The following is an 11,778-nucleotide window of genomic DNA, read 5'->3' as shown; positions in this document are numbered from 1 at the left end:
AATATTCACATATATACAATAACCAATAATATAACACCATTGTAACTCCCCGACAACGGTTCCATTTTTTATGATTGAACTTTTGTGTGGTTTAGAATTCACAAATGAAGTCTCGTTGCAATATAGTTTCTAAACCAACAATAGTCCTTTCATACAAAAAATTGTTTGTCACAAGTAGAAATCCCTAAATTTATAAACCGAAGTATTGAACCTCGGGTCATTCTCCCTAGGAATTATAATAAAGTATCTTGTTATTGGTTATGAGTTATGTTTGGGGTTTTTGGGGATTATAGACAAGAAATGTAAAATGCAATGAAAATAACAAACAACTAACAAAGGCCTTGGCAAGGTTTGGTGGTCAAGGATCTCTATCCTAATCACTAACCACAACATGAGAATTGGCAAGGATCAACCCCACTAAGTCATCCTCTAACTAATAAAGGAAAGTCAAGTGAGCTATGTCAATCCAAGACTAAAAGTCCTAGTTCTACACCAAATCAATTAGTGAGATCTAGATTTAATAGCTCCCAACCGTCAATCACTTAGACATTAGTAACTCAAGAGTTCCTAAGTTACCTTCCCAATCCAAGATCACTAAAATCTACTCTAAAATCCAACTAAGTGGTGCACGAAATTACAATCACACTTTTGTAACTCCGCACAACTAACCAGCAAGTGCACTGGGTCGTCCAAGTAATACCTTACGTGAGTAAGGGTCGATCCCACGGAGATTGTCGGCTTGAAGCAAGCTATGGTTATCTTGTAACTCTTAGTCAGGATATCAGTAATTCTCAGATTTAATTGTAAAAAGTAAAAGAACATGAAATAAATACTTGTTATGCAGTAATGAAGAACATGTTGAGGCTTTGGAGATGCTTTGTCTTCTGAACCTCTGGTTTCCTACTGTCTTCTTCTTCATGCACGCAAGACTCCTTCCATGGCAAGCTTTATGTTGGGCATCACCGTTGTCAATGGCTACATCCCGTCCTCTCAGTGAAAATATTCCAAATGCGCTGTCACCGCACGGCTAATCATCTGTCGGTTCTCGATCATGTCGGAATAGGATTCATTGATCCTTTTGTGTCTGTCACTACGCCCAACAATCGCGAGTTTGAAGCTCGTCACAGTCATCCCTTCCCAGATCCTACTCAGAATACCACAGACAAGGTTTAGACGTTCCAGATCTCAGGAATGACCGCCAATAATTCTAGCTTATACCACGAAGACTCTGATTTGAATCATGAGGCTAAGAGATATGCATTCAATCTAAGATAGAATGGAGGTGGTTGTCAGGCACGCGTTCATAGGTTAGAATGATGATGAGTGTCACGGATCATCACATTCATCAAGTTAAAGTGCGAATGGATATCTTAGAATGGAAGCAAGCGTAATAGAATGGAAAACAGTAGTAATTGCATTAATTCATGAAGAACAGCAGAGCTCCTCACCCCAACAATGGGGTTTAGAGACTCATGCCGTAGAGAACACAACAAGAAACGTGTAAAGTGTCATGAGGTACAAGATGAATCACTGAAAGTAGTATTTATAGTAAACTAGTGACTTAGGGTTACAGAAAATGAGTAAGCTAGGGTGTTTATTGTAAAATTCTACTTCCGGGGCCCACTTGGTGTGTGCTTGGGCTGAGAATTGAAGCTTTCATATGTAGAGACATTTCCTGGAGTTAAACGCCAGTTTTTATGCCAGTTTGGGCGTTTAACTCCAGCTTTTGTGCAAGTTCTGGAGTTAAACGCCAGAATTCTTGAGCTGATTTGGAACGCCTGTTTGGGCCATCAAATCTCGGGCAAAGTATGGACTATTATATATTGCTGGAAAGCCCATGATGTGTACTTTCCAACGAAATTAAGAGCGCGCCAATTGGGCTTCTGTAGCTCCAGAAAGTCCACTTTGAGTGCAAGAAGGTCAGAATCCAACAGCATCTGCAGTCCTTTTTCAGCCTCTGAATTAGATTTTTGCTCAGGTCCCTCAATTTCAGCCAAAAAATTCCTGAAATCACAGAAAAACACACAAACTCATAGTAAAGCCCATAAAAGTGATTTTTATTTAAAAACTAATAAAAACATAATAAAAACTAACTAAAATATACTAAAAACATACTAAAAACAATGCCAAAAAGCGTATGAATTATCCGCTCATCACAACACCAAACTTAAATTGTTGCTTGTCCCCAAGCAACTAAAAATCAAATAGGATAAAAAGAAGAGAATATACAATGAATTCCAAAAATATCTATGAAGATCAGTATTAATTAGATGAGCGGGGCTTTCAGCTTTTTGCCTCTGAACAGTTTTGGCATCTCACTTTATCCTTTGAAGTTCAGAATGATTGGCTTCTATAGGAACTTAGAATCCAGATAGTGTTATTGATTCTCCTAGTTAAGTATGTTGATTCTTGAACACAGTTACTTTATGAGTCTTGGCCGTGACCCTAAGCACTTTGTTTTCCAGTATTACCACCGGATACATAAATGCCACAGACACATAACTGGGTGAACCTTTTCAGATTGTGACTCAGCTTTGCTAAAGTCCCCAATTAGAGGTGTCCAGAGCTCTTAAGCACACTCTTTTTTTTGCTTTGGACCACGACTTTAACCGCTCAGTCTCAAGTTTTCACTTGACACCTTCACGCCACAAGCACATGGTTAGGGACAGCTTGGTTTAGCCGCTTAGGCCAGGATTTTATTCCTTTAGGGCCTCCTATCCACTAATGCTCAAAGTCTTGGATCCTTTTTAACACCCTTGCCTTTTGTTTTAAAGGGATATTGGATTTTTCTGCTTGCTTTTCTCTTTTTTTTTTCATGCAAGCTTTCTATTCACTGCTTTTTCTTGCTTCAAGAATCAATTTTATGATTTTTCAGATCATCAAATAACATTTCTCCTTTTTCTTTCATTCTTTCAAGAGCCAACAATTTTAACATTCATAAACAATCAAATTCAAAAATATGAACTGTTCAAGCATTCATTCAGAGAACAAGAGTATTGCCACCACATCAAAATAATTAAACTGTTTTAAAATTCAAAATTCATGTACTTCTTTTTCTTTTTCAGTTAAAAACACTTTTTATTTAAGAAAGGTGATGGATTCATAGGACATTCATAGCTTTAAGACATAAACTCTAATTTTATTGATTATGGAATAAAAATAAGACTCAAAGATAAATATAAGGGCAGACCCATAATAATAGAAGACAGAAAATTAAAAGCAGAAAAATAAATGACTCTTAAAATAGACTCTTAATAATAAAGATTATCACAGAGTTAGGACTCAACAACCTTGATTTTGAGAAGTTGATGCTCCCTCTTTTTGTGGGGTGCTTGGTCCTTCAAGGGAGAGCTTCTGGCGCTTCAGCTCTTGTAGCTCACGCCCCTGCTTCTCCTGTTCCTTCAGCAGCTTGCAGAGCATGCAGTTTTGATTCTACTATTCTTCCTTAAGTTATTCCATAGCTTCCTGCAACTTGGTAACATATGCTTCTAAGCGGGTCCAGTAGTCAATTTCAGGAATTTCTGGGAGGAACTCCTGCGCCCTCTTTTTGATGGAGTTGTCTTGCACTTGTCCTTCCATTGACTTCTTGGTGATTGGGTGTTCAATTGGGATGAATTCATCTACTCCCATCCTCACCCCAGCATCTTTACAAAGCAGAGAAATTAAGCTTGGGTAGGCCAGTTTGGCTTCAGTGGAATTCTTGTTTGCAATTGTGTAAATCTAACAAGAAATCAGATGATGAATCTCCACTTCTTTTCCAAGCATAATGCAATGAATCATCACTGCTCTTTTGATAGTGACCTCAGAGCGGTTGCTAGTAGGCAATATAGAACGCCCAATGAAGTCCAGCCAGCCTCTTGCAACTGGTTTGAGATCTCCTCTCTTGAGTTGGTTTGGGACACCTTTGGAATTGGTTGTCCACTTAGTTCCAGGGAGGCATATGTCCTCTAGAACTTGATCTAACCCCTTATCTACTCTCACCATTCTCCTATTAAAGGATTCAGGATCATCTTGTAGTTGAGGTAGTTTGAAGACATCTCTTATTTTGTCCAAATGGAAGTAAATAATTCTTCCTCTGACCATGGTTCTGTAGGTATGAAAGGTGGTTCCAGTCGTTCTCTGCTTATCTGTCAGCCACAGATTTGAGTAGAATTCCTGAACCATGTCTCTTCCAACCTTTGTCTCAGGATTGGCTAGAATTTCCCATCCTCTGTTTCGAATTTGCTCTTGGATCTCCGGATATTCATCTTCTTTCAGATTGAATTTAACTTCCAGGATCACTGACCTCAGACCCATTATTTTGTAGTAATGGTCTGCATGTTCCTTGGTTAGGAACCTCTCTTGATTCCAAAGACTCTTTGGAGTATTCTCTTTCTTCCCTCTTGATTTGGTTTGTTTTTCCTTAGGTGCCATGATCTTGATGAGTCTTAGCTCAGTGATCACGGAAAAGCACACCAAACTTAGAGGTTTGTGGTGCACGAAATTGTGATCATCAATGGCGCCATCAACATGGTACGCTCAATTGTAATCTCAACTTTTTATCACAACTTCGCACAACTAACCAGCAAGTGCACTAGGTCATCCAAATAATAAACCTTATGCGAGTAAGGGTCGATCCCATGGAGATTGTTGGTATGAAGCAAGCTATGGTCATCTTGTAAATCTCAGTCAGGCGGATATAGAATGGTTATGGAGTTTTCGAATATTAATAACAAAATAGGGATAGAAATACTTATGTAAATCCTTGGTGAGAATTTCAGATAAATGCATGGAGATGCTTTCGTCCCTCTAAACCTCTGCTTTTCCTGCTGTCTTCATCCAATCAGTCTTACTCCTTTCTATGGCTGGCTTTATGTAAGGACATCACCGTTGTCAATGGCTACTTTTGATCCTCTTTGGAAAATGGTCTGATGCGCTGTCACTGCATGGCTAATCGTCTGGAGGCGTCACCCTTGCCAATGGCTGCATCCTATCCTCTCGTGAAAATGGTCCAAATGCTCTGTCACAGCACGACTAATCATCTGAGGTTCTCGATCATACTGGAATAGGATTCACCCTCCTTTTGCGTCTGTCACTACGCCCAGCACTCGCGAGTTTGAAGTCCGTCACAGTCATTCAATCCCAGAGTCCTACTCAGAATACCACAGATAAGGTTTAGACTTTCTGGACTCTCATGAATGCCGCCATCAAAGAGAATACTCATTCAATCTAAGGTAGAACGGAAGTGGTTGTCAGGCACGCGTTCATAGGGAATGATGATGATTGTCACGTTCATCACATTTAGGTTGAAGTGCGAATGAATATCTTAGAAGCGGAATAAGTTGAATTGAATAGAAAAACAGTAGTACTTTACATTAATCTTTGAGGAACAACAGAGCTCCACACCTTAATCTATGGAGTGTAGAAACTCTACCGTTAAAAATACATAAGTGAAAGGTCCAGGCATAGCCGAATGGCCAGCCCTCATGATCTAAGAACTAGGCGTCCAAAGATAATCCAAAAATGAACAATACAATAGTAAAAAGTCTTATTTATAATAAACTAGCTACTAGGGTTTACAGAAGTAAGAAATTGATGCATAAATTCACTTTCGGGGCCCACTTGGTGTGTTCTTGGGCTGAGCTTGAATGTTACACGTGCAGAGGCTCTTTCTGGAGTTGAACGCCAGGTTGTAACGTATTACTGGCGTTCAACTCTGGTTTGTGACTTGTTTCTGGCGTTTAACTCGAGACAGCAGCATAGAACTGGCGTTCAACGCCCTTTTACGTCATCTAAACTCGTTAAAAGTATGGACTATTATACATTGCTGGAAAGCCCTGGATGTCTACTTTCCAACGCAATTAGAAGCGCGCCATTTTGAGTTCTGTAGCTCAAGAAAATCCACTTTGAGTGCAGGGAGGTCAGAATCCAACAACATCAGCAGTCCTTCTTCAACCTCTGAATCTGATTTTTGCTCAAGTTCCTCAATTTCAGCCAGAAAATACCTGAAATCACAGAAAAACATATAAACTCATAGTAAAGTCCAGAAATGTGAATTTAGCATAAAAACTAATGAAAACATCCCTAAAAGTAACTAGATTCTACTAAAAACATACTAAAAACAATGCCAAAAAGCGTATAAATTATCCGCTCATCAGTTTGCTTGCCCTCAAGCAAAAGAAAGGAAAGGGAGGAGAGAGGAGAAGAGGTAAATTCGAATGGTGTAGAGGAGGGGATGGCCGAAACTATATTTATAGGAGGAGGGGATGGCTTTCGAAAAATGTGAGAGAGATATGAAAAGATATGGAAAGAATTTGAGAAGATATTTGAGTTTTTGAAGAAGATTTGGAAAGGATTTGAAAGAATTTTGAGAAATAATTTAGAAAATTATTGAATGATGAGAATTGAGGGTGAATGATGAAAGTTTAAAACATGTTTATGCAGAAAATTATGAGTCAAAACATGAAAATTTGAAAAAAATTGAAGTTGGAAACAAAATCTCCTCCCCCTGTCTATCTGGCGTTAAACGCCCAGTTGTTGGCCATTATGGGCGTTTAACGCCAGCCAGGGTACCTGGCTGGCGTTAAACGCCAGAAACTCCTTTATCACTGGGCGTTTTGCTAAATGCCCAGGATACTACAAATCTGGCGTTAAACACCCAGAATGGTACCCATTCTGGCGTTTAACGCCCAAAATGGTACCTTTACTGGCGTTAAACGCCCAAAATGCCCCTTACTGGCGTTTTCTTGCCAGCAAGCTCCTTTTCTCTGCTTTTTGTACTGAATCCTTCTGTAACTCTGTGAATTCCTTCAATTTTGATGCTTAGCCTTTGATGAAAATGTATATCAAACCCCTACAAGTATTAATTAAAATAAATAACTTGCTAATGGCTGAGTTGCCTCCCAGCAAGCGCTTCTTTATTGTCTTTAGCTGGACTCTTACTGAGCTTCATTCAAGCCTCAGTTTTGAGCATTCTTGCTCAAAATTGATTTCAAGATAATGTTTGATTCTCTGTCCATTGACAATGAACTTTTTGTCAGAATCAATATCTTGAAGCTCAACATATCCATATGGTGACACTCCTGTAATCACATATGGTCCCCTCCACCGGGATTTTAATTTCCCAGGGAATAATCTGAGCCTAGAGTTGAGTAGTAGAACTTTTTGTCCTGGCTCAAAGACTCTGGATGACAATTTCATGTCATGCCACTTTTTTGCTTTTTCCTTATAAATTTTTGCATTTTCAAAAGCATTGAGTCTGAACTCTTCCAGCTCATTTAGCTGGAGCAATCTTTTCTCACCAGCTAACTTAGCATCCATGTTTAGGAATCTGGTTGCCCAGTAGGCTTTATGTTCCAGTTCCACGGGCAGATGACAAGCCTTGCCATATACAAGCTGGTATGCAGAGGTTCCTATAGGAGTCTTGAATGCTGTTCTGTATGCCCACAGAGCATCATCCAAGCTCCTTGCCCAATCCTTTCTACGGGCAATTACAGTCCGTTCTAGGATTCTCTTTAGTTCTCTATTAGAGACTTCAGCCTACCCATTTGTCTGTGAATGATACGGAGTTGCTACTTTGTGGCTAATTCCATATCGAACCATAGCAGAGTAAAACTATTTATTGCAGAAATGGGTTCCCCCATCACTGATTAGTACTCTGGGAACACCAAATCTGCTGAAAATATGTTTCTAGAGGAACTTCAGCACAGTCTTGGTATCATTAGTGGGTGTGGCAATTGCTTCCACCCATTTAGATACGTAATCTACTACCACCAGAATGTAAGTGTTTGAGTATGATGGTGGGAAAGGACCCATGAAGTCTATACCCCATACATCAAACAACTCAATCTCTAAGATCCCTTGTTGAGGCATGGTATAACCATGAGGCAAGTTACCAGCTCTTTGGCAACTGTCACAGTTACGCACAAACTCTCGGGCATCTCTATAGAGAGTAGGCCAATAGAAGCCACATTGGAGGACTTTAGTGGCTGTTCGCTCACTTCCAAAATGTCCTCCGTACTGTGATCCATGACAATGCCACAGGATCTTCTGTGCCTCTTCTCTAGGGACGCATCTGTGGATCATTCCATCAGCGCATCTCTTAAAGAGATATGGTTCATCCCATAAGTAGTACTTTGCATCAGAAATTAGTTTTTTCATTTGCATCCTGCTGTACTCCTGGGGTATGAACCTCACAGCTTTATAATTTGCAATGTCTGCAAACCATGGTGCCTTCTGAATGGCAAAGAGTTGCTCATCCGAAAAGGTCTCAGAGATCTCAGTGGAGGGGAGGGACGCCCCAGCCATTGGTTCTAACCGGGTGGTTCTAACCGGGACAGGTGATCAGCTACTTGGTTCTCTGTCCCTTTTCTGTCTCTTATTTCTATATCAAACTCTTGCAGAAGCAACACCCATCTTATGAGCCTAGGTTTTGAATCCTGCTTTGTGAGTAGATATTTAAGAGCAGCATGGTCAGTGTACACAATTACTTTTGATCCTACTAAATAGGATCTAAACATGTCAATGGCATAAATCACTGTAAGCAGCTCTTTTTTTGTGGTTGTGTAATTCTTCTGTGCGTCATTTAGAACATGAATGGCATAGTAAATGACGTGCAGAAGCTTGTTATGCCTTTGTCCCAACACTGTACCAATGGCATGGTCACTGGCATCACACATTAATTCGAATGGTAATGTCCAGTCAGGTGCAGAGATGACTGGTGCTGTGACCAGCTTGGCTTTCAGGGTTTCAAACGCCTGCAGACACTCTGTGTCAAACACAAATGGCGTGTCAGCAGCTAGCAGGTTGCTCAGAGGTTTTGCAATTTTTGAAAAGTCCTTTATGAACCTCCTATAGAATCCTGCATGCCCCTGAAAGCTTCTGATTGCCTTTACATTGGCAGGTGGCGGTAATTTTTCAATTACCTCTACCTTGGCTTGATCTACCTCTATTCCCTTGCTTGAAATTTTGTGCCCAAGGACAATTCCTTCAGTCACCATAAAGTGATATTTTTCCCAGTTCAAGACCAGGTTAGTTTCTTGGCACCTTTTTAGGACAAGTACAAGATGATCAAGACAGGAGCTGAATGAGTCTCCAAATACTGAGAAGTCATCCATGAAGACTTCCAATAATTTTTCTACCATATTAGAGAAAATAGAGAGCATGCACCTCTGAAAGGTTGCAGGTGCATTGCAGAGACCAAAAGGCATTCTTCTGTAAGTAAATACTCCAGATGGACATGTGAATGCTATTTTCTCTTGGTCTTGAGGATCCACTGCAATTTGGTTGTAGCCTGAATAGCCATCCAAAAAGCAGTAGTATTCATGACCTGCTAGTCTTTCTAGCATTTGGTCTATGAATGGTAAAGGAAAATGATCCTTTCTGGTGGCTGTATTGAGCCTTCTGTAATCAATACACATACGCCACCCTGTAACTATTCTTGTGGGAACCAGTTCATTCTTTTCATTATGAACCACTGTCATGCCTCCCTTCTTGGGGACAACTTGGACAGGGCTCACCCAGGGGCTATCAGAAATAGGATAAATAATCCCAGCCTCTAGTAACTTAGTGACCTCTTTCTGCACCACTTCCTTCATGGCTGGATTTAGCCGCCTCTGTGGTTGAACCACTGGCTTAGCATCATCCTCTAATAGGATCTTGTGCATACATCTTGCTGGGCTAATGCCTTTAAGGTCACTTATGGACCACCCAAGAGCTGTCTTGTGTGTCCTTAGCACTTGAATTAGTGCTTTCTCTTCCTGTGGATTTAAAGCAGAGCTTATGATCACTGGAAAAGTGTCACCTTCTCCCAGGAATGTATATTTCAGGGATGGTGGTAGTGGTTTGAGCTCAGGTTTAGGAGGTTTCTCCTCTTCTTGAGGGATTTTCAAAGGTACTTTTATTTCCTCTGATTCCTCCAGATTAGGCTGAACATCTTTAAAGATGTCTTCTAGCTCTGATTCAAGACTCTCAGTCATATTGATCTCTTCCACTAAAGAGTCAATAATATCAGTGCTCATGCAGTCATTTGATGTGTCTGGATGCTGCATAGCTTTGACAGCATTTAACTTGAATTCATCCTCATTGACTCTCAGGGTCACTTCCCCTTTTTGTACATCAATAAGAGTTCGTCCAGTTGCTAGGAAAGGTCTCCCTAGAATGAGAGTTGCCCTCTTGTGCTCCTCCATTTTCAGCACTACAAAGTCAGTGGGAAAGGCGAATGGCCCAACCTTGACAATCATGTCTTCAATGATGCCTGATGGATATTTAATGGAGCCATTAGCATGTTGAAGACATATCCGGGTTGGTTTGACTTCTTCAGTCAACCCAAGCTTTCTGATAGTAGATGCAGGTATTAGATTGATACTTGCTCCAAGGTCACATAGGGTTGTCTTGGGACAGGCATCCTCTAATGTGCATGGTATCATAAAGCTTCCTGGATCTTGAAGCTTCTCTGGTAAGCTTTTCAGAATGACTGCACTGCATTCTTCAGTGAGAAACACTTTTTCAGTTTCTCTCTAATCCTTCTTATGACTTAAGATCTCTTTCATGAACTTAGCATAAGAGGGTATTTGTTCAAGTGCCTCTGCAAATGGAATCTTTATTTCAAGAGTCCTGAGATAGTCTGCAAAGCAGGCAAATTGTTTATCCTGTTTTGCTTGGCAGAGTTTCTGAGGATAAGGCATCTTGGCTTTATATTCTTCAACCTTAGTTGCCGCAGGTTTATTCCCTATAGGAGTGGTTGGAGAAGCCTTCTTAGAGGGGTTACTATGAGCACTTGCAGGTGTCTGATCCCTCATTGGCATTTGAACGCCAGGATTGGGTGCTGGATGGGCGTTTAACGCCAGCTTCCCACCCTTTTCTGGCGTTTGAACGCCAGAACTGGACAAGGAATGGGCGTTTAACGCCAACTTTTCCCCCTTTTCTGGCATTTGAATGCCAGAGTTATTCCTCTCTAGGCTCTTGATGTCCTCAGAGGGATTTTGGGCAGTGGTTTGGTCATCCTCTATCATTTGTTCCTTTCTTGACTTTTTGCTACTTTGGGCTGAGTTATTCAATGTCTTCTCGCTCCTTAGTTGGACAGCTTGGCATTCTTCTGTTATCTGTTTAGATAGCTGCTGTCTTGTCTGATTGAATTGTGCTTCTATATTCTTGTTAGCTTTTTTAGTGTCTTGGAGCATCTCTTCGAATTCTGCTAATTGTTTTGTCATAAGGAGTAATTGCTGATTAAGTTCCACAATCTGTTTTTTAGGATTGGGATCAGTAGTTACTGTCATAGCCTCTTCTTTATGGAGGACTCACTGTTTGAGTACAGATGTTGATTTCTAGCAACTGTATCTATGAGTTCTTGAGCCTCTTCAATTGTTTTTCTCATGTGTGTAGATCCACCAGCTGAGTGGTCTAGGGACATCTGAGCTTTTTCTGTAAGCCCATAGTAAAAGATGTGTAACTGTACCCACTCTGAAAACATTTCAGAAGGGCATTTTCTCAGCATCCCTCTGTACCTCTCCCAGGCATTATAAAGGGATTCATGACCCTCTTGTTTAAAGCCTTGGATGTCCAGCCTTAGCTGTGTCATCCTTCTTGGAGGGTAAAATTGATTCTGGAATTTGTCTGTTAATTGCCTCCATGTTTTTATGCTTGATGTGGGTTGGTTATTTAACCACCTCTTAGCTTGATCTTTTACAGCAAATGGAAACAATAATAATCTGTAGACATCCTGATCCACTTCTTTATCACGTACTGTGTCAGCAATTTGTAAGAACTGTGCCAGAAACTCAGTAGGTTCTTCCTGTGGAA

The sequence above is a fragment of the Arachis ipaensis genome, chromosome B10 (assembly GCF_000816755.2).
Source record: "Arachis ipaensis cultivar K30076 chromosome B10, Araip1.1, whole genome shotgun sequence".
Classification (NCBI taxonomy): domain Eukaryota; kingdom Viridiplantae; phylum Streptophyta; class Magnoliopsida; order Fabales; family Fabaceae; genus Arachis; species Arachis ipaensis.
Note: the sequence above shows the minus strand (reverse complement) of the source record.